Source organism: Capra hircus, chromosome 26 (assembly GCF_001704415.2).
Source record: "Capra hircus breed San Clemente chromosome 26, ASM170441v1, whole genome shotgun sequence".
NCBI classification, from domain to species: Eukaryota; Metazoa; Chordata; class Mammalia; order Artiodactyla; family Bovidae; genus Capra; species Capra hircus.
In genome coordinates, this window is record NC_030833.1 from 28,133,131 (window position 1) to 28,155,030 (window position 21,900).

A 21,900-nucleotide genomic window follows, 5' to 3' on the forward strand; every position below is an offset into this window, starting at 1 on the left:
ATGGGGGAGGGAATTAAGAGAACAAACTATTAGGTGAGTTACAAGGCTATACTGTACACAGGGATTAGAGCCAGTATTTTACAGTAACTACAAATGCAGTATAACCTCTGCAAACTGTGAATCACTATGCTATACATCTGTAACTCATAAAATATTGTAGAGTTTAAAAAAAAGTCTTCTGCTCTCTCTCTCTCTCTCTCTCTCTTTAGTCGTGAAGTCATGTCCGACTCTTGCGACCCCACGGACTATAGCCTGCCAGGCTCCTCTGTCCATGGGAGTCTCTAGGCAAGAATACTGGAGTGGGTTGCCATTTCCTTCTACCAAATATCTAAAAAAGAAGTAATGCTAAATATATATAGTCTCTACAGAAAATGGGCTTCCCTTGTGGCTCAGCTGGTAAAGAATCTGCCTGCAATGTGGGAGACCTGGATTCGATCCCTGGGTTGGGAAGATCCTTTGGAGAAGGGAAAGGCTACCCACTGCAGCATTCTGGCCTGGAGAATTCCTGTATAGTCCATGGGGGTCACAAAGAGTTGGACACAACTGAATGACTTTCACTTTTCACTATAGAAAATATAAGAAGGTACATTTCCCATTCTATGAGACCAGTACTAATGTGATTCCAAAGACAGACACTGAAGGAAAACTACAGACCAATATCCCTTCCTAATAAACCTATATACTCAAAATTCCTCAATATAATACAGCCTGCCCTTTCCATCTGTGGGTTCCACATCTAAATTAAACTAACTGTGGATCAAAGTTTTCAGGGGAAAAAAAGGCAAAATAAAATAACAAAACTTCAATTTCCCTCATAGGCAACTATTTACACAGTATTTGCATTATATTTACAACTACTTATATAACATTGGTGGCTCAGATGGTAAAGAATCTGCCAGCAATACCAGAGACCTGAGTTCAATCCCTGGATTGGGAAGATCCTTCTCCAGTGTCCTTGCCTGGAGAATTCATGGACAGGCTATAGTCCATGGGGTCACAAAGAGCTGGACACAACTGAGCAACTTTCACACAAACACAAACACACAACATGCAAATGCTATGTAAACATGTATAAATACAATATAAATACTATGTAAATAATTGCTGGCATATACAGCAAATTCAAGTTTTGGTTTTCAGAACTTTCCAGAAATTGTTTGAATACTTAGTATCCACCAGTTGGCTGCACACAAGGATGGGGGACACACAGATTCCCCATCTTCCACTGTTGAAAATTCATCCTTGTGTAAATGTACCTGGTGAGGGTTTAATTATGATTCCCATTTTCTAGATCAGGAAAATGAAGCTTGGAGAGATTAACTAGATCTGTTCAAGACAGATCCCACAGCTGGAAAATGAGATTGCCAAGGTTCAAATCTAGGGCTGACACCAAAGTCTGTGCTCTTAACTACTGAGCTTATGGTGTGGCAGCAAGAGAATCAGAACAGGCGAGGAGTCACACACCCACTCACAAGAAGGCAGACTGTGCACAGCTCAGCCTCCCAGCCTTCCCCCAACACAGCTTCCCCTCCCATTCATTAGCACCCAGACGGAAAGGCAGAAAGGAACTGGAGCTGCTTCTCATAAAGGCTGCCCCCAACTAAGATGGACACCAAGCAAAGTCTTTGGCAGATATGTTTGCAGTGGAAGAAGAATGCCAAGGGCCATGCTTCCTGCCCTCAGAAAGCTTGGTCTAGTTTATACCCAAAGATCATGTCCTCAAATTGCCCACAAATACATGGTGTGCTCAGGGACTGTAATACATGTGCACATATACGTCAGTGTGTGTAGCAGATGCAACAGTCAAGTAAATGCACATGTATGTGGAGAGCACTAGAGATGCTCTTGAAGTCCTAGCAGTGCCACTCTACTTAATAATGTAATAACGCATAACTGAGCTAAATGGACTCTCACCTGGCTATGAGAATTAAAAAAAAGTTTACTAAGAGCACATCCAAGACTTTAAGGGTTACTACTGGTTAAGCTACTAAGAACTCTTTCAAAGTAGCCTCAAGCACTTAAACATATCTATATACATGCAAAATGAAGACTCAGGTAACTGCAGATTCCTTAAAGATCATGCAAGGTAACATGCGGTTTACATTTTATACATACATATATAAATATATATATATAATTATTTATATGAAATTAAAAGATGCTTACTCCTTGGAAGAAAAGCTATGACAAACCTAGACAGAATATTAAAAAGCAGAGACATTACTTTGCCAACAAAGGTCCATCTAGTCAAAGCTACGGTTTTTCCTGTGGTCATGTATGGATTTGAGAGTTGAACTATAAAGAAAGCTGAGTATCAAAGAATTGATTATTTTGAACTGTGGTGTTAGAGAACACTCTTGAGAGTCCCTTGGACAGCAAGGAGATCCAACCAGTCCATCCTAAAGGAGATCAGTCCTGAATATTCATTGGAAGGACTCATGCTGAAGCTGAAACTCCAATACTTAGGCCACCTGATGCGAAGAGCTGAATCTTTTGAAAAGACCCTGATGCTAGGAAAGATTGAAGGTGGAAGAAGGGGACAACAGAGGATGAGATGGTTGGATGGCATCACCAATGCGATGGACATGAGTTTGAGTAGGCTCCGGGAGTTGGTGATCAACAGGGAAGCCGGGCGTGCTACAGTCCATGGGGTCACAAAGAGTCAGACACAACTGAGCAACTGAACTGATATATATATATACACACACAAATGATAATATACATTCCTTGAAAAATACTGTTTAGCAAAGCAACTGACAAGGATTAATCTCCAAATAAACAAACAGCTCATGTATCTCCATATCAAAAAAACAGCCTAATCAAAAAATGAGTGGAAGACCTAAACAGACATTTCTCCAAAGACGACATACAGATGTCCAAACACATGGAAAGACACTCAACATCATTAATTATTAGAGAAATGTAAATCAAAACTACAATGAAATATCAGCTCACACTGGTCAGAATGGCCATCATCACAAAGTCCACACATGGTAAATGATGGAAAGGGTGTGGAGGAAAGGGAATCTTCCTACACTGCTGGTGGGAATGTAAACTGATAAAGCCACTATGGAGAACACTATGGAGGTTCCTTATAAAACTAAAAATGGAACTACCATGTGACCCAGCAAGCCCGCTACTGGGCATATTCCCTGAGAAAAGCCTAATTCAAGAAGACACACGCACTCCAACATTCACTGCAGCACTATTTACAGCAGCCAGGACACGGAAACAATCTAAACGTCCATCAACAGAGGAATGGATAAAGACGTGGTGCATATACACAGTGGACTACTAGTCAGAAAAAGAAACCAAACTGGGTCATTTGTAGAGACACAGCTGAAAATACAGACTAATGCAGAGTGAAGTCAGAAAGAAAAACAAATATCATATATTATCCCATGCATATATGTGGAATCTGAAAAAATTGGTATAGACAATATTCAAAGCAGAAAGAGATAGAGACAAAGAACAAACATATGGATACCAAGGGGTAAGGGGAGGGTGGGGCAAGGCAAATTGGGAGACTGAGATTGACATATATACACTACTGACACTATGTATAAAATAGATAACTAATGAGAACCTTAAAAGAATAAAACATACTGGATATGTAAAAATTTAAAAAGCAGTTAAAAAAAGAAAAATACTGTGTTTATAATTTTAAGCTAGTTAGGTTAAACTGGCCTTTCCCTCTACTCCCTCAAATATTTTTAAAGTTAGTATGGCTTTAATACGATGGAATCTAAGAAACAAAGTAATAAAAATTCTAAGAGCTAAGCAAACCAATGATGTAAAGTAGGAGATCACCGTAATGGGAGAAAATTAGACGTCACAGTTCAAATCCTGAGATCATATACCGCAATTTAAAAAGAAGGCAATCCAAAATAATTAATAAAAATATCCAATTTAATCAATGTCTTATTTCCTCCTATATCTCTATCCCATTTTAGCTAGAAAGGACTTCATGAGAGAGAAGAATAGAGAGAGCACACTCACTGAAAATGACAGATTTCCTGGGACCACAATTTTTGAGGCCCCAGCCCAGCACCTTACCCCATTTCTTAGTTCAGGATGGCATGTGTGCTTCATTTTACCTTTCTGTCTCTCAACCGCTCACATATATGGGGGCCCTGACCCTCTCACGTATATGCAATTTTCATATGTAACAAATACTTTTCTTCCAATTTTATTGATATATACTTGACATACATCAGCACTGCATAAGTTTAAGATGTATAGTATTATGATCTGACATCATGAAATGATTATCACAAGATATCCATGAGATGATGAATGTTTACTAATCTTGTGATAATTAGTAAACATCCATCATCTCATACAGATACAAAAAGTTTTTCCTTGTGATGAAAATTCCTGGTAGTAAATCCTAACAACTTTCATATGTAACACAGTATTAACTGTCACATCCCTAGGACTTTTTTTAATTGAAGGATAATTGCTTTACAGGATTTTGCTGTTTTCTGTCAAACCTCAATATGAATCGGCCATAGGTATACATATAGCCCCTCCCCTTTGAAACTCCCTCCCCATCCCACCCCTCTAGGTTGATACAGAGCCCCTGTTTGAGTTTCCTGAGCCATACAGCAAATTCCCATTGGCTATCTATTTTACATATGGTAATGTAAGTTTCCACGTTACTCTTTCCATACATCTCACCCTCTCCTCCCCTCTCCCCAAGTTCATAAGTCTATTCTCTGTCTGTTTCTCCATTGCTGTCCTGTAAATAAATTCTTCAGAACCATTTTTCTAGATTCCGTATATATGCGTTAGAATATGTATTTATCTTTCTTTTTCTGACTTACTTCACTTTGTATGATAGGTTCTAGGTTCCAGTTCTACCTCATTAGAACTGACTCAAAGGCATTCCTTGGGCTGATTCATGTTTTTGTTTGGCAGAAACCAACACAATTCTGTAAAACAATTATCCTTCGATTTTAAAAATAAATTTAAAAAGTTTTAGTTTCTCCTGTTGATCTGATTCATGTCAATTTAATTCTTAGGCTAGCCAGAGAACCTAGAAGGGTAGAAGAGAGTTTTCTTTATTCCTGACAGGTCTCAGTCTTAGAGATCTCGTCTCACTTTCCAACAGCAAGGCAAAGTCTCCCTTTGGTTGGAGGATGGGGTAAAAGAAAAAATACAGCACATTTCTGCAAAGATCTTTAAAAGTCTACCCCCTCAAATAACCAATCAAGGCACTGCACATTAAGGAAGGGATGAAGACACTCCTCTCACACCTCACAATTCAAAAAGTGGACAGGTCAGAAAGAGGATCACTACAGTAAATCCACCCATCCACCAAGAACAGCAGCCAAGATGCAGGTTACCGTGATGACCATCACTCTGGAGGTTGAACCCCCGGATACAACAGAAAAGGTAAAGACCAGGATCCAGGATAAGGAATTTCCTTCTGATCAAAGGCTTCTCTTTGCTGGCAAGCAACTGGAAGATGGACTGACTTCAACATTCAAAGGAGGCCACTCTTCATCTTGTGTGGAGACTTCACGGTGGTGCTAAGAGAGAACCTTACACCACTCCGAAAAGAATGAGGGAAAGAAGGTTAAGCTGGCTGTCCCCAGATACCATAAGGTAGGTGAGAATGGTAAAATCAGCCACCTTCCGAGGGAGTGCCCTTCAGATGAATGTGGGTGCTGGTTTTTATGGCCAGTCACTTTGACAGATGCTATTGTGGCCTATGTAGTCTGATCTACTGTTTCAAGAAACCAAAAAACAAGTAATTTTACACTGGTTAACAAAAGACACGAACTAACAGGCTAAAAAAAAAAAAAAAACATTACACAAAAGAAACCCAGTATGCAGGGTTGGTGAGGAGTGTTCTAGATTAGGAATTGGGCTTGTCCTCTCCTCACTGCTATCACCGGCCTTATGCCCTGTCCACCTGAAAGCCCAGGTGGACTGGAAATGTAAGGGACTGCAATGACATGGGGGACTTCCCTAGTGATCCAGTGGTTAAGACTCCGTGCTTTCACTGCAGGGGACAGAGGTTCGATCCCTGGTTTGGGGAACTACGATTCAGCACGCTATCCAGCATGATCACAAATCAAAAAAAATTTTTTTTTAGAAGACACGCTTCCTCCCATACTAACTACCTTCAAAGAACCAGGAGCCCTAGAGTTTAACAAATGAGTGAAGAGGACATTTAAAAAAACCCAAAGTACATTTAAGTGTTTCATCTTCTTAGTGTAGTTAGATATCACTCACTTCAACTAGGAACTCACACAAAACAAGTGTTTTTTCTCCCCTGGCACAACAGACCAGCCTCAATTTTAAAAAATTATTTGCTGAAGCAGCCTCAGGGAAAAAGGCAAGGAAAAAAGACCACAGCTAAGTTTTTAGATAAGACAGAACTTACTCACTGAAGGAAGAGTACTTTTCTTCAGGAGTTTTTCAAGATGACCAAAAAGATAACCAACAGTTCTGCGGTTCATCCGAACATGTTGCTTGGGTTCAGCAATGGGGGTTTGCTTGTCTACATGGACAGAAGTGATTCAGGGAGAGGACTTTAAAATACTTCTGTTTACCTAATGGAACTCAGTGTTGGGAATGCTCGTCTCTCTTCTTTCCTGGTTCACTCACCACAAACAGGAGCCGAGATCACTTGCTCAGGAAGAAGGGGAGCAAGACACTACCACATACCAGCAATCTTTTATTTTTCCTTTTCACCCAGGCACATGTATTTGGCAATGCTCTTTGCAAACATCTAAAGCATTATAAAACTACCTAAGGTGAATAACCATCATCAATTAATTCACCAATCCTAATAATGAATGGCCTGCCTTCTTTGACAAAAAATTTTTGCACCGAAATTCAGAAACTCAAGTCTAGTTTCCATCACATAACACCCATGTTTAAGGACTTAGAGGGGGAGATTCTTAACCATTTATCTGAAAAACACATCTTGTAGGTGACTATTTTCAAGCCTCTGGACTTCCTCAGTCACACTCATACCCCATACCCATCATTTTTTAGTGTTGTCTTCAGCTCTGTTTCAGTCACACTTCCATCAGCCTCACCTTGCTCAGTCCCATCCAAGCACCCATGCTGAAGCCTCCACCATTACCCCTGGAGGACCCCGCTCTTCTTGTCTATGACTTAGCATGTGTCACACACTGAGATATTGGGATCCCCTTCCTCAAGGGATGCCTCTTCCTTCCCCCTCACATCTGGCGTCGGCGGCCTCAATTCATGTTGTAGAATAGTGAATAAACGACATCTCCCCACCTCTGAGACACTGATTCACACCCACTACTCTTTCCCCAGACTCGCTGCAGCTTCGCCATTGGACTGGCCCCACACCAATCCTTCTGTTACCATCCCCACAAAACAGATACTCACTGAGCCTCTATCAAAGCCAGGTACTGCTGTCCAGCTGAAATAAAGCAATGAACCAAACATAAAAAACCCTGCCTACATGGAGCATGCATTCTAATTGTGGAGAAGTGATGCCCTGGACAGCTCATATTCAATTAGAACTTCAGTATAATTCAGTTGTTTTGATTCTATATTGAGTCAAGTGACTGCCCAGATTCCTGTGCTAGATATTCTGCAAAGACAGGTACCACCAACTCCTCCTAAACCTGCAGACCCGGGACGACTCCTCCCATTAAGAGGCAGAGTCTGTTTCCTCTCTACCTGAACCTCAGCTGCCCTGTAACTCAGTCAATGGAATTCTCAGAAGTGACCGCTGTGTCAGTTCTGGGCCTAAGAAATCCGCCAGTTCCACCATCCAGGAAACCAGGCACCATGTGAAGCTCAGCCTATCCTGCTAGAGAGAAGGCCATGCAAAGAGAAGGGCCCCAAGGAGGAGAACTGTAGCACCCTGGGTGACAACCAGGACAAAGGCCACAGACACGTGAGTGAGGCCACCTCCTACCTTCCAGCCACCAGGTGAATGCAGCCCCTTGAGTGAGTCCAGCAAACTTCACCGGAGCAGAGACCACCACCTATGATGAATTTCTGAACTACAGCATCACAATCAGTAAAGTGGTGGTGGTTGTAAGCCACTATATTTGGGAGTGGTTGTTAGGCAGCAATAGATAAGGGAGATCCTGCCTCCATGAGCCAGAGTTCTCAGCCAGGGTCAGGGTGGTATCTTTTACTGTTTTTAGACCTTCATTATATAAACCACTACAGTTAGGCAAAAAGGAAATACCCAGCCAAGATCTGATGAGTGACTTTTTTGTTTGTTTTTTAAAACAGCTTTATTGGGTTAGAAATCACATACCTTAGAGTTCATCCACATAAAGTGTACAGTTTAAGGGCTTCAAGTAACTATCACAGAATCTAAAATCTTTTCATTACCCCCCAAAAAGAAACCCCATAATCGCTAGCAGTCACTCCTAACCCCCAACCAACTAACCCCCACTCCCTAACTCCACCAACCCCCAGCTCAGCCCTAGGCAACCACTGATGGACATTCTTTCTGTCTCCATGGATTTACATATTCTAGACATTCTGTATAAATGGGATCATACACTATATGGTCTTTTATGACTGCCTTCTTTCACTTACCATGATTTTTTTTTTAATTGGGGTATAGTTGCTCTAATGATGAGTGAATATTTATAAAACTAAATGGGGGAGAGGATTGTGGAGAAGTTGCCAAAGTATAATGCACCAGAATCTGTCTTCCCACCTACCCAACAACTGCACTGGTGGAATCTATTTAACTATTTTGGAACCTTGAATGCTTACACCTTCCAGGGGAAGGTAAGATGATAAATTGTGATGAACTACAGTCAATTTTGGTTCTTAGCACAGTAGGAGCCACTTGTTCATCATCCCCAGACCCTTGGCAGACAACTGCGCATGTGTTCCTAGAACCACTGCTCACAGCCTGTGGGAGCTAGGGTGGGCATAAAGTGCTCCAAACACCAGGGGTCCCTGCTGTGACTGCCAATAACTGCTTCTGATCAGAGGCGAGCAGCCACTGTGCCTCCCCACCCTGTTGCAGTCCCCTTCCCTTCTAGCTGAGATGACTTCCAGGGGATTTAAAAGGCCTTCTCCCCCTTCATTTTTCACTTTTTTCCCCCTTTGGAGCCCGACATTAAAGACTAGGACATTTAAAAACAACTGCATATATGAAAAAAATTAGAACGTGACTATGTGTGCCCTGAGAAAAGCTCAGAAAAGACCTGGGAAGACCTTTGGTTTCCATCTCAGGCTGATCCTCAGCAAAGGGACTATACAAAACAATCAAAATAAAAAACAATAAGAAAAACAAGCAAGCCCTAGGGAAGGGGGAAATCTGATTTCCAGAGTTACCACATTATTATATTCAAGAGTCCACTAAAATAAATCATAAGGCATGCAAAGGAACAGCAAAGTATGGCTCATTCAGAGAAAAAAAAAAATCAATAGATGCTGTCCCTAAAAAAGACATAATGGCTAATACACTAGACAAAGACTTCAAAGGAAATGTCTTAAAGATGCCCAACAGACTAAAGGAAGATATGGAAAAAGCCGAGAAAACAAAGTGTGAATGAAAGGAAATATCAATGAAATGACAGAACCAAAGAGAAGTTCTGGATGGAGCTCAAAAGTATATAGCTGCAATGAAAAATTCCTTAGAAGGATTCAAAAGCAGATTTCAGTAGACAGAAGACTCGGTGAACTTGAAGATAAGACAATGGAAATTACTGAGTCTAAAGAAAAGAAAAAAGATGGACGGAAAGCCAACAGAGCCTAAGGGAACTGTGGGACACCATTAAGAAAAGCAACATAAACATAGACGAAGTCACAGAGGGAAAAGAGAGAAAAGGAAAGAGAGAATACTTAAGAAATAATGGCTGAAAACGTCCCAGATTTAATGAAATACAGACTACAAACATCCAAGGAGCTCTATAAACTCTAAATAAGAACACAAAGAAACCCACACCAAGACACATTCTAATCAAACTTTCAAAAGACAAGAGAGTCTTGAAGGCACAAGACAGAAGTGGCTCATCACATAAAGGGATCCTCAGTAAGATTACCAGACTTGTCAGAAAGTCCAGAAATAATGGTGCACAATGGGCTGATATTGTGAAGTGAAGAAAACAAACTATCAAATGAGAACCCTGTTTCTGGCAAAACTGTCCTTTAAGAGTGAGGGAGAAGCAAGACTTCCCCAAACAATAGTTGAGAAAGTATGTGACCACCAGAACAACCCTGCAAGAAATGCTCAAGTAGTCCTACAGGGTGAAATGAAAGGACACTAGACAGTATTTCAAAGCCTATAGAGAAATACAAATCTCAGTAAAGCTGAGTGTATCCGCAATTGCAGAAACCTATTATTGTATGGAGAAGGAAATGGCAACCCACTCCAGTGTTCTTGCCTGGAGAATCCCAGCCTGGTGGGCTGCCATCTATGGGGTCGCACAGAGTCGGAAACGACTGAAGCGACTTAGCAGCAGTAGCAGCAGCAGTATTATTGTAACAGTGGTTTGTAACTACATTTTTCTACATGATTTAAGAGACTAAAACATTAAAAAAAAAAAATAGTACAAAAGCTAGTATTACTGTAACTTGGTTTTCTCACTCCAAATCTTATTTTCTATATAATTTTAGATCAGTGCACCTTTAAGGAATTATAAGTTCATTTTAGAGTGTATTATGTATAAAGATGTTAGTTTTGTGACATCACCAACCAAAAGGGATGGGGACAAAGCTGTAAAGATTCACATTATTAAAATCAGAAGTGAAAATAGGGACATTAGCACTGGTTCTACAGATATAAAGGGACAGATGTAAACAACTGGATGCCAACAAATTATATCTAGATGAAATGGACGAATTCCTGGAACCACAAAAGCTACAAAGATTAAATCATGAAGAACTAAAAAATCTGGTTATTCCTATAGCCAATAAGGAGACTGAATCAATAATCAAAAATCTCCAAAGAAAAGCCTTGGATCTGATGGCTTGACTGATGAATTCTACTAAACGTTTAAAGAACTAACTCCAAAAGTTCTCAAACGTTTCCAAAAGACTGAAGAGGAGGGGATATTTTCAGACTCACTCTGAGAGGCCAACATTACTTTGATACCAAAGCTGGATAAGGACACGGTAAGGAAACTGCAGACCAATATTTCTTCTGAACACTAATGTCAAAACCTTCAACAAAATGCAACAAACAGAAGTCAGCAGCATATTAAAAGGATTGTATACTATGAACAAGCAGGATTTATTCCTGACATGAAAGGATAGTTCAACAGACCAAAAAGGTAGCACACCATATCAACAGAAGGAAGAATATCCACATGATCATCTCAATTGGGCTGAAAAAGAATCTGACAAAAATTCAACACCCTTTCATGATAAGAACATTCAAACTAGAAACAGAAGGAAACTTCAACAGAATAAAAGCTGTATGTGAAAACCCACAGAGATCACCATCTTCAATGGTTCATGGCTGAAAGCATTTCCTCTAATAGCAGGACCAAGGCAAGGATACCCTCTTTCAGCATTTCTGCTCAACACAGTATTTAAAGTTCACTCAGACCAATTAGGCTAGAAAGAGACAGGCATCCAAATTGGAAAAGAAGAAGTAAAATTCTCTTTGCAGATGATATCTTCTATGTAGAAAATCCTAAAGATTCCACACATACCAAAAGACTATTAAAACTAACAAATTCATTAAAGTGGCAAAATACAAAAGCCAACACAGAAAAACTCAGTTTCATTTCTCTGTATATAACAATGAACAATTTAAAAAGGAAATTACAAAGACAATTCTGTTCACAGAAACAATTCTATTCACAATAGCATCAAAAAGAATACTTAGGAGTCAACTGAGAAAAAGATTCGTACAATGATAATTACAAATATTGACAAAAAGAAATTAAGGCCATAAATAGAAACATCCCAAGATCATTAATTGGAAATCTTAACACTATTAAGATGTCCATACTACCCAAAGCTACTATAGATTCAATGCAATCCCTACCAAAATCCCAATCATGATTTTTGCAGCAATAGGAAAAACAAAACAAAAAAAAACCCATCCTAAAATTCATATGAAATCTCAAAATGACCCCAAGTGGCCAAAACAATCTTGAAAAAGAACAAAACTGGAAGACACACGTCCTGAGTTCAAAATTTTACCACAAAGTTACGATAATCAAACAAGTATGGTATTAGTAAACAGACAGACACAGACACAATGCAATCTACTGCAGGGCCCAGAAATAAAATCCTTGCATATATGGACAAATAATTTTTGACAAGGGTGCCAAACATTCAGTGGGGAAAGGATATTCTTTTCAACAAATATTTCTGGGAAAAATGCATATCCACATGCATGAGAATGAAGATGGATCTTTATCTAACACCATATACAAAAGTTAACTCAAAAAATGGATCAAGGACCTAAATATGAGCCCTAAAGGTATAAAACTCTTAGAAGAAAATATAGGACAAAAGCCTCCCAACAGTGAATTGGGCAATGATTTCTTAGACATGACACCAATGGCATAGTAAACAAAAGGGAAAAAATAAATAGGTTGCTGGGAAATTTTTAATGTTATACATCAAAAGATACTATAAGAGTAAAACAACCACCCACAGTATGGGAGAAAATATTTACAAACTATGTATCTAATAAAGGAATAATATCCAGCATATACAACTCCTAAAACTCAAACAATAAAACCACCCATTTAAAAATGGGCAAAGGACTTGAATAGACATTTCTCTAAAGATCTATGAATATCCATGAAGTACACAAAAAGATGTTCAACACTACTAGTCATTCAGGAAAAGCAAACCGAAACTACCAGGAGATGCCACCTCATACCCACTGGGATGGCTACTGTTGAAAAACCAGAAAGTAAATATAGACAAGGACGTGGAGAATGTAAAATTGGTGGGAATGTAAAATTGTCCAGGCGCTACAGAAAACTGCCTGGTGGTCCCTCCAAAAATTAACTCTAGGATTGAGACATGATCCATCAATTCCACTTCCAGGTATGTACTAAAAAGAAAAACCAACAGGAGGGTGTGGCGGAGCTGGCTGCCTTCCCATATTCATAGCAGTGTTATTCACAATAACCAAAACATAGAAGCAAGCCAGTGTCCATGGACTGAAAACTAGATAAAGAAAATGTGGTATATATACATAATGGAATATCCTAAAAAGGAAGGAAATTTTGCAATGCGCTGCAATAATCTTGAGGACATTCTGCCAAAATACCAAAAGGCAAATAGTGTCTGATTCCACTTATATGAGGTACTTCAGGTAGTCAAAAAATCATGAGGAAAGAAGGTAGAATGGTGGTTACCAGGGGATGTGGGTAGGGGGAAAATAAGAGTTACTGTTTAACGGGTATAGAGTTGCAGTTTTATAAGATGAAAAGAATTATAGAGATAGAAAGAGGTCATGGTCACACAACAATGTGAATATTCTTAATACCACTGAACTGTGTGTTTAAAGATGGCTAAGATGGTAAATTTTATTCTGTTTAAAAACAAAAAAAAATTTTTAACTTAAATTGGGTATCTATAAGCATGGAAGAGACCTAGAGCATTTTATTTTTTTGGACAGAGGACTCAAATCATTTTTTCCTGCGTATTCTGTTAGTTAAATGTTGACCATGTCTCCTATAAATTTTTTTACTAAATTAATGCATTACGTACATTAAGAAATACCTTCAATAATAAGCATAAGTGTTTATATATTTATGTTTGAATAAACATGCGAGTCCTACTGCAATCTGCTGGTTAGCTATGCATGCGACAACTTGGGGACAACTGCTTAAGGGTAAACCAGTTTCTATGTTATTCTCGAATTTCTTCTTCCAACTCTCTCCCCTTAGCCTTTGGACTCTAAACTATTTCAGTTTTCTTCCTCTCAATGTTTTCCTTCAGCAGGTCCAATTCCTGCTTTCACCTTTTAAATATGGGCTTTGGTATCTGGCCTTCTGCTCTTTCAAGTACACCCTCCCTTGGCAAATTCATCTTACTAACAAATCGCCAGAAGTTTTGTCAACTTGCCTACTCTCTGAATTAGTCTGCAACCACTGAACATTTCCACTTGATTCAAACATCTCACCACTAGTGTATCATCTAGCCCGCCTCACCCACACTGTCAATGACTAATAAAACTCTCCAATTTGCTTATCTATCTTCTGCTGAATCACCCAATGTAACTACACATCTGGAGCCAACTCAAAACACTTTCTAACAGCTCTACTTATTAGAAATTCTGCTGGAATTAGGCGAAAACTGACTTCCTTGTAACTTTCATATTGGGTCCAGTTTGGGCTTCTGAGGTCTCACAAAATACCATCACTGCATGCACGCGTGCTAAGTCACTCAGTTGTGTCTTTGCGACCCTATGGGCCAAAGCCCACCAGGCTCCTCTATCCGTGGGATTTTTCAGACAAGAATCCTGGAATGGGTGGTCATTTCCCCCTCCAGGGGATCGTCCCCACTCAGGGATCGAATCTGCATCTTCTGTGTCTCTGGCGCTGCAGGAAGATTTTTTACCCACTGAGCCAACGGGGACTACCCACACCCAAATCTAAACCAAATGCACCATTTTTGTCATCTTTAGGTTTCCTTGGCAAGACACGAGGACCTTTTCCAAGCAAAAGAGGGCAGCTGGAACCACAGCTAATCTGTGTCCTATAAACCAAAACAGGCACTGAACACTTCAGGTGAGCGAATCAGGACAAGCGCAGAATAACGTCCAGGACTCAGACCCAGTTCAGCGGGCCTAAGAAACTATGGGTCTCCAAGCTGATGGATGATACAAAGCCTGAGGCCTCTCATCGGTTGGTGGAGCATGCTTATCCTCTGCTTAGAGAGCCAAGCAAGTCCTCCATGCTCCCAATTCTGCTTTTACAACCATCCCTTGATGACATGTTGTGAACTGATTACACTGCAGCTTAAAAAGCTTTTTCATCAACCTGATCTAGTAATTTAAAAGCAAAACAAAAACACTCTATTGTGGAACAAGCCATCAAGTGCTTACTTAAACACTAGGCGCTTCTGGGTACTGACGACTTGGTCATGACATTGGAGGAGTTGATGACTAGAAGGAAGCTGACTAAGAGTAGTCAGTGAGAACCCAAGGAAGAATCTGAAGTGGTACAGAGCGGCACATTAGCCAAGAATATACCCAGAGAATACCAAAGAGAACACACACGAGACTGGTCTTCCGGCCTGTCTTGGGTCATTCACACAGAAGCAAGGGACCAGAAAGACTTCTGATACCTAGCTCTGATGAGGAGGAACTGGGAGGAAAAATCACTTGTGTGTTCTCCACAATGTTTTAAAAAGAACTGACTGTATCAGACTAACTATGTAAATACAGAAGAGGAGTGGGTGAGAAGAGGCAAATCATGTAGAAAGAAAAAAAAAACTATTAAAATTCTTCTGAGGGAAAAAAAGACAAAACAATTGGAGCAATTCAGAATTCTCAAGGTCTGCCAAGGTTTCCTACACAAAGCAAGAATTTTGTCCACTTACTGTAGGAAAGAAAGATCTTTCTCTTTTACATTTCTCTTACACATTAGAAAATGTTAGCAAAATTCAGTCTTTCAGTCCTTAACAACGACTAAAATGTAATCACACAATTAAATTTAAGTTATATTGTGGACTTGAACTGTCAAAGAAATAGAGAATATTTCATAAACATTTTACACATACTTCTTTAAAATCACTAATAACATCAATTTTTTTTTTCCCTGCAAAAATTTTGAACACATATTTGAAGCCACTGCTATAGCTTAAAACTGGAATTCCCTTAATGGTTACTGGGAACTATGATAATAGAAATTACTTTTACTAGTATTTCTCTGAATTCTATTCATTTATAACACTTTCTATAGTCACGCTACTCTTCAGCTTTCTTAAACTGGCCCATTTAGCCTTGCCTATCCCACTAATTATATAAGCTTTTTGAATCCTGACTCTATTTTGGGAGGCTCCAAAATCACTGAATATGGTGATTGCAGCCATGAAATTAAAAGATGCTTACTCCTTGGAAGGAAAGTTATGACCAACTTAGACAGCATATTAAAAATTGATGCTTTTGAACTGTGGTGTTGGAGAGACTCTTGAGAGTCCTTTGGACAGAAAGATCAAACCAGTCTATCCTAAAGGAGATCAGTCCTGAGTGTTCATTGGAATGACTGATGTTGAAGCTGAAACCCCAATACTTTGGCCACCTGATGCAAAGAGCTGACTCATTTGAAAAGACCCTGATGCTGGGAAAGATTGAAAGCAGGAGGAGAAGGGGACGACAGAGGATGAGATGGTTGGATGGCATCACCGATTCAATGGACATGAGTTTGGGTAAACTCAGGGAATTGGTGATAGACAGGGAGGCCTGGCATGCTGCAGTCCATGGGGTCACCAAGAGTCGGACACCACTGAGCAACTGAACTGAATCTCTAAAATCTCGTCTTCATTCTTTACTTATAATGTACATTTGTTTATTTACTCATTCAACAAACATTTACTGACCAACTACTGCCAGTCAACAGCATTCTCATAAAACTTACAACCCAGGTGCTTTATAAAATGGAAAGGTTAGACTGAGATGTTATTGTCTCTTTAAGATCTAAAATTTCATTATATAAAAGATCATCTACATTTACCATTTTAATTGGTCAAAAAAGCAGAAGACTAAAACTTGGCATTAATAAGAAATAGTAATATTTAGACCACACCCAAGCAAGGTCTGCTTCAATCCTGGGTACAAATTTCTAGCTCTATCACAAGTTCCCGTCCAAACAAAGTCAGTGTCTGTTGATCAAACAATGGGTCACAAATATATGAATCTCTTTGCAAATTATGAAAAAGCTGGGAAATGATTAAATAGTACACTGTAAATTGGATAGTTATTTAAACCTACATAAGCTCATGTTTGAGGAACAGTTTTTTTACAGTTAGTTTCTGAGTTCATTTAGAGAAGATCTTCTATAACTTAGGTTAAAGGTTAATTTTTTATATATCAAAAGTTCACACTACGGCAGAGTTTACAGAATACAATACCAATCACAGAAGTGTACTGCAGCTCAGTCGCTGAGTTCAAACACATGTTCTTCACTCATCTGAAATAACAATCAAAGTACTGTCATCTAATTCAGAATAATAAACATTCATATATACCAGTAGAAACACTCTTGTTTCCAGCTGTTTACAAGTCCCAGAGTCATAACTAACACATTGTTGAAAACAATTCCTTATAATCTAAAGGCCCTAAAGCCACAAACAATACACTACTAATCAAAGCTTCACAGCCTTGATTACTCAGGGGAGTGCAGCCGCCCACCAAAACGCCCAGAGAGAAGCGAGCTTATCTTTCCCACAAATTGGTAACGTTTTTCCTCTCTTTTCTGCCAAATCCTTGAAGAAGGGACACACTGCACATACAAAGATTCAATAAAAAGAATCCTAGTATTTCCTGTTCCTGAGATGTAACCAGACTCATTTAGCTGACTTGTATTGTATACTTCACTATGGCAGGCTCTAGGCTAACCCTTTTAAAGACATGGCCCATGTCTTCCAGGAAAGTTAAGTTCTAGAGGGATAGAGCAGTATGAACAAATAACTAGTGTGATAAATACTGTGAAAGAACAGTAACAATGTTAAAAGACTTTAGAGGAGAATTTTACCTAATAGAAGAAGGGAAAGAACACCACCCCCTGAGAAAGTAACATTTAATCAGGTATCTGAAGGCCGCTGCTTATCTTAAATTTTCTCTCTGCATATTTGCACAGATATTTGGTTTTGGTCAAATAAGTTACATATTTAAAAACATCCTATTTTGGAATTATAGTCAGCTGGTGTATTTAAAATACAAGAAAGGCACTTAAGCATACCTGGTTGCCTTCTGCCACCACCTAGTAAATATCACACCTTGGCTAGACTGTCTGTCCCCAGGGAGGATGAGACTCCTGAAACAGAGCTAGGTCACACCAATTGTCCCAGCCAAAACCAGCAGATAGCCAGACAAACTCCCAAAGTCAGTAGAGCCCCCAAACCAACCACCCTAGAAATGTTTTGAACAAATACTTATTGTGAGCAACTGACATTTCTCAGTCATCTGCCATGCAGCATTACTATGGCAACAGATAACTGATATACAAGATCTTTAAAAATCACTATTCTTGTATCTTTTCTCTGGAAACTACTGAAGGATATGTCCTCCCAGGAGGAACAAGTAAACCAAGGAAGACTGATTTGGGATCCAGAAGTGAAGGATTTACACATAGGAAAAAAATAATTTTTAGGTTAATTTGTGAAGGGAAGATTCAGAGCAACAGGCTGCTACAGTTCTATAGTTCCTGTTGGCAATTCTAGGATAAATGCTTCCAAAACAACCTAGAGAACTAATATATAACCCCATGTGTATTAGAATCCTGGCAAGGAGTATGAGGATAGTAAGTTAGTTACGTGAAGAAGAATAAGCAAACAAAAAAATGAGAATTATGGAAAATTCCAGGAAAAAAACTAAGATGTGATCATAACACATCACCTGGCTCACATGGAACAACTTTCATGTTTACAATAATGTATACATTAAACATTTGACATGAGAAGCTAAGCTAGAGAACCATTCCCTGAGAAAGTGACATTTGTGAAGACAACTGAAAGCATGTTTTAACAATTTAAAAACTTATTTTAAAATTTTGGACAATTGTACTGGGAGGATAGGGGGAAAGGGTATGTGTGCTGGAGGAAGAAAGAAGTTTAAGAAAAGTAGATCCGTATCTTCCAATGTAGAAAACCCTCAAGATCTAAAACTGAAATATAAAAGACAGTGATTTAACCACAGATTTTTTAAATATCAAATTTACTAGCATAAGAAACAGCTAGAAAGTAGTCAAATCTGGGGAGCTGGGAGGAGACAGAAGGCTGCTATTTTTGAATCATAAGCCCAGTGTCTTTTGAAGCTATTATTTTAATAAAAATTAAATTTTTTAATAAAAATTAAAAATTTCACCAATTTTTAACATCATTTGCCTTACTTCCATTCTCCCCAAATTTCTATTTCTAGACACCTTACATCTATTACAACTAAACTATTTCCTGAATTCATTTATTCATTCAACTATTTACTGGGAAGCTACTAATATCCACTGTTTTTGATAAGCAATTAACAAAAAACTAAGTCTAGTGGGGACACACAAAATATTTTATATAACACATACAGATAGGCCAAGAAGTAAGTGGTAAGAAAAGTAATGCAAAATAAACAGATGGATGTGTGTATGCTCAGTCATGTCCGACTCGTCGCAACCCTATGTCCTGTAGCTCCCCAGGCTCCTGTCCATGAAATTTTTCCAGCATTCATACATGTTGGTGGCATTTAAGCAGACATCTGGAGTTAATAAGGGAGCAGTCCATGCAGATATGTGGCAAAAGAACAGAGGAGGTGGGAAAGCAGCTAATGCAAAGGCCCTAAGATGTACATGCGCTTAGCATGTTCAAAGGCAAGTTGGAAAACCAGCTATTTAGGGCCTTATGTGCATTGTAAGTACTTTTGCTATTACTCTGCATGAGCTAATGAACCATGGGTCTTCAAATGAGTTACAGCAATAGGAATTAACTTTTACTCTTTAAAAGATCACTTGCTGGTGTACAATCACTTGCCAAAACACAAAAACAAAAAACTGGCAATATATGCCAAGGCTTATATTATATATACTATATGTTAAGGCTGAGACAATATACACTAACACTGGACTTTCCAGGTGTCGTGGTAAAGAATCTGCCTGCAATGCAGGAGACCCGGGTTCAATCCCTGGGTCGGGAAGATCCCCTGGAGAAGGAAATGGCAACTCACTCCAGTCTTCTTGCCTGGTAAATCCCATGGACAGAGGAGCCTGGTGGGCTACAGTCTGTGGGGTCATGAAGAGTTGGACTCGACTGAGAACACACGCCATGAGGCTACTACATACTGAATCAAAAATCTCACTCCTAGGTATATGCTGCTGCTGCTGCTGCTAAGTCACGTCAGTCGTGTCCGACTCTGTGCGACCCCAGAGACGGCAGCCCACCAGGCACCCCGTCCCTGGGATTCTCCAGGCAAGAGTATTGGGTGGGGTGCCATTGCCTTCTCCATCCTAGGTCTATACCCATCATAAATTTATACATAAATGTATACATGTATTTCTCAAAAGCCAGGTACTAGAACATTCATAGCAGCATGATTTGTAACAGCCAAACACGGAACTATCTGAAAGTCCATCAACAATAGAACAGATCAATAAACTGTGGTGTGTACGTGTTAGTCGCTTAGTCGTGTCTGACTCTTTGCAAAGCCCATGGACTGTAACCCACCCGGCTCCTCTCTGTCCATGGGATTCTCTAGGCAAGAATACGGGAGTGGGTTGCCATTTCCTTCTCCAGGGGATCTTCCCAACCCAGGGATCAAACCTGGGTCTCCCGCACTGCAGGCAGGTTCTTCACTGTCTGCACCACCAAGGAAGCCCTAATAAACTGTGGTATATTAACACAAAGGGGACGACAGAAGATGAGATGGTTGGATGGCATCACCAACTCGATGGACGTGCGTTTAAGCAAGCTCCAGGAATTGGTGATGGACAGGGAAGCCTGGCATGCTGCAGTCCATGGGGTTGCAAAGAGTCGGACACAACTGAGCAACTGAACTGAACACAACTGAATAGTTCCCAGCAAGGAGAAGAAACCAAATTTCATGCACATACATAATGTGGATGGATCTCACACATAATGTTGCATAAAAGACGACAGACTCAACTTACACATTGTATGATTCCATTTACATGAAGTTTAACAATAGACTGGACTAACCTGTGCCCTTAGACAGGGGTCATCCTTGGGGGATCAGTGTCTGCAGGTGAACGTGAGGAGTAGCTAGTCACATGCCGATTTCAGCTCTGGGTACGGCATACATAGATGTGATCAACTTGTGAAAATTCACCACAAACCCATAATATGTGCAATTTTCTGTATATAAATGTAAGGCTCTTTTTAAAAGATGAATCTGCTGTGTGGAAAATGGATTCTAAGGAGGCAAAACACCATGGGGAGCAGTTAGGAAGCTAGTGTAATTCTTCAAAATAAGACGATGGTGGCTCAAGCAGGAGAGGCAGAGACTATGCTGAATGGCCACATCCTGGAATATTTTGAAGCTAAAGTCCGCGTGATTTCCTAACAGACTACACCAAATAATAAAAGCAACAAGGATAGCATGAAGTGTGTGTTTTTGTTTTTTTGGCCTGGACAACTGGAAAACAGAAGTGCCTTAGCTGAAGTGGAAAAGACTATGGAAAACGTAGATGTGGAGAGCCTGGGGGGGAAGTGTCTAGTTTTGAGAACCTTATGTTTGTGAGGGGTCCAAATAGAGCTGCTAAAACCTGTAGTTGGATGCATAAATTCGGAGTGCAAGAAAATCTGGATTGCAAAATAAATCTGGGAATTGAGAGCAAAAGCACAGCTTTAAAACCAGGGGACTGCCTACCTCTGCCAAGTGATCAAGGTTAATATCAACACTCATGAAGTAACGTACCCCTGACACGAGACGAAGAGAGAGACACTTTGCGGCCCTTTCCTCAAACCCTTAACTCCCGACAAATCCTTCTACAAAATACCTGACTCAGTGTGTGTAAGTGAAGTCACTCAGTCGTGTCCGACTCTTTGCGACCCCATGGACTCTAGCCCACCAGGCTCCTCTCTCCATGGGATTCTCCAGGCAAGAGTACTGGAGTGGGTTGCCATTTCCTTCTCCAAACCTGACTCCAAATACCTGACCAGTACTCCTTAAAACTGTCAAGATCCTCAGAAACAAGGAGGTGTGAGACGGTGAGAACTGGGGATTCTATTAGCGTCGTTCCTCCCGTGACCTGTTTTCCCACCTCCTCCTCATCACCTTCACACTGCCCT

General features: G+C 39.9%; 1 protein-coding gene and 1 pseudogene across 2 annotated transcripts in view; one reads left to right on the forward strand and one right to left on the reverse strand.

The window, feature by feature from the left end:
- Positions 1-21,900, reverse strand: part of CNNM2 (cyclin and CBS domain divalent metal cation transport mediator 2) — a 175,137-nt gene that overhangs the window by 105,343 nt on the left and 47,894 nt on the right. The gene's annotated exons all lie outside the window — the stretch shown is intronic.
- Positions 5,353-6,273, forward strand: LOC102169155 (annotated as a pseudogene).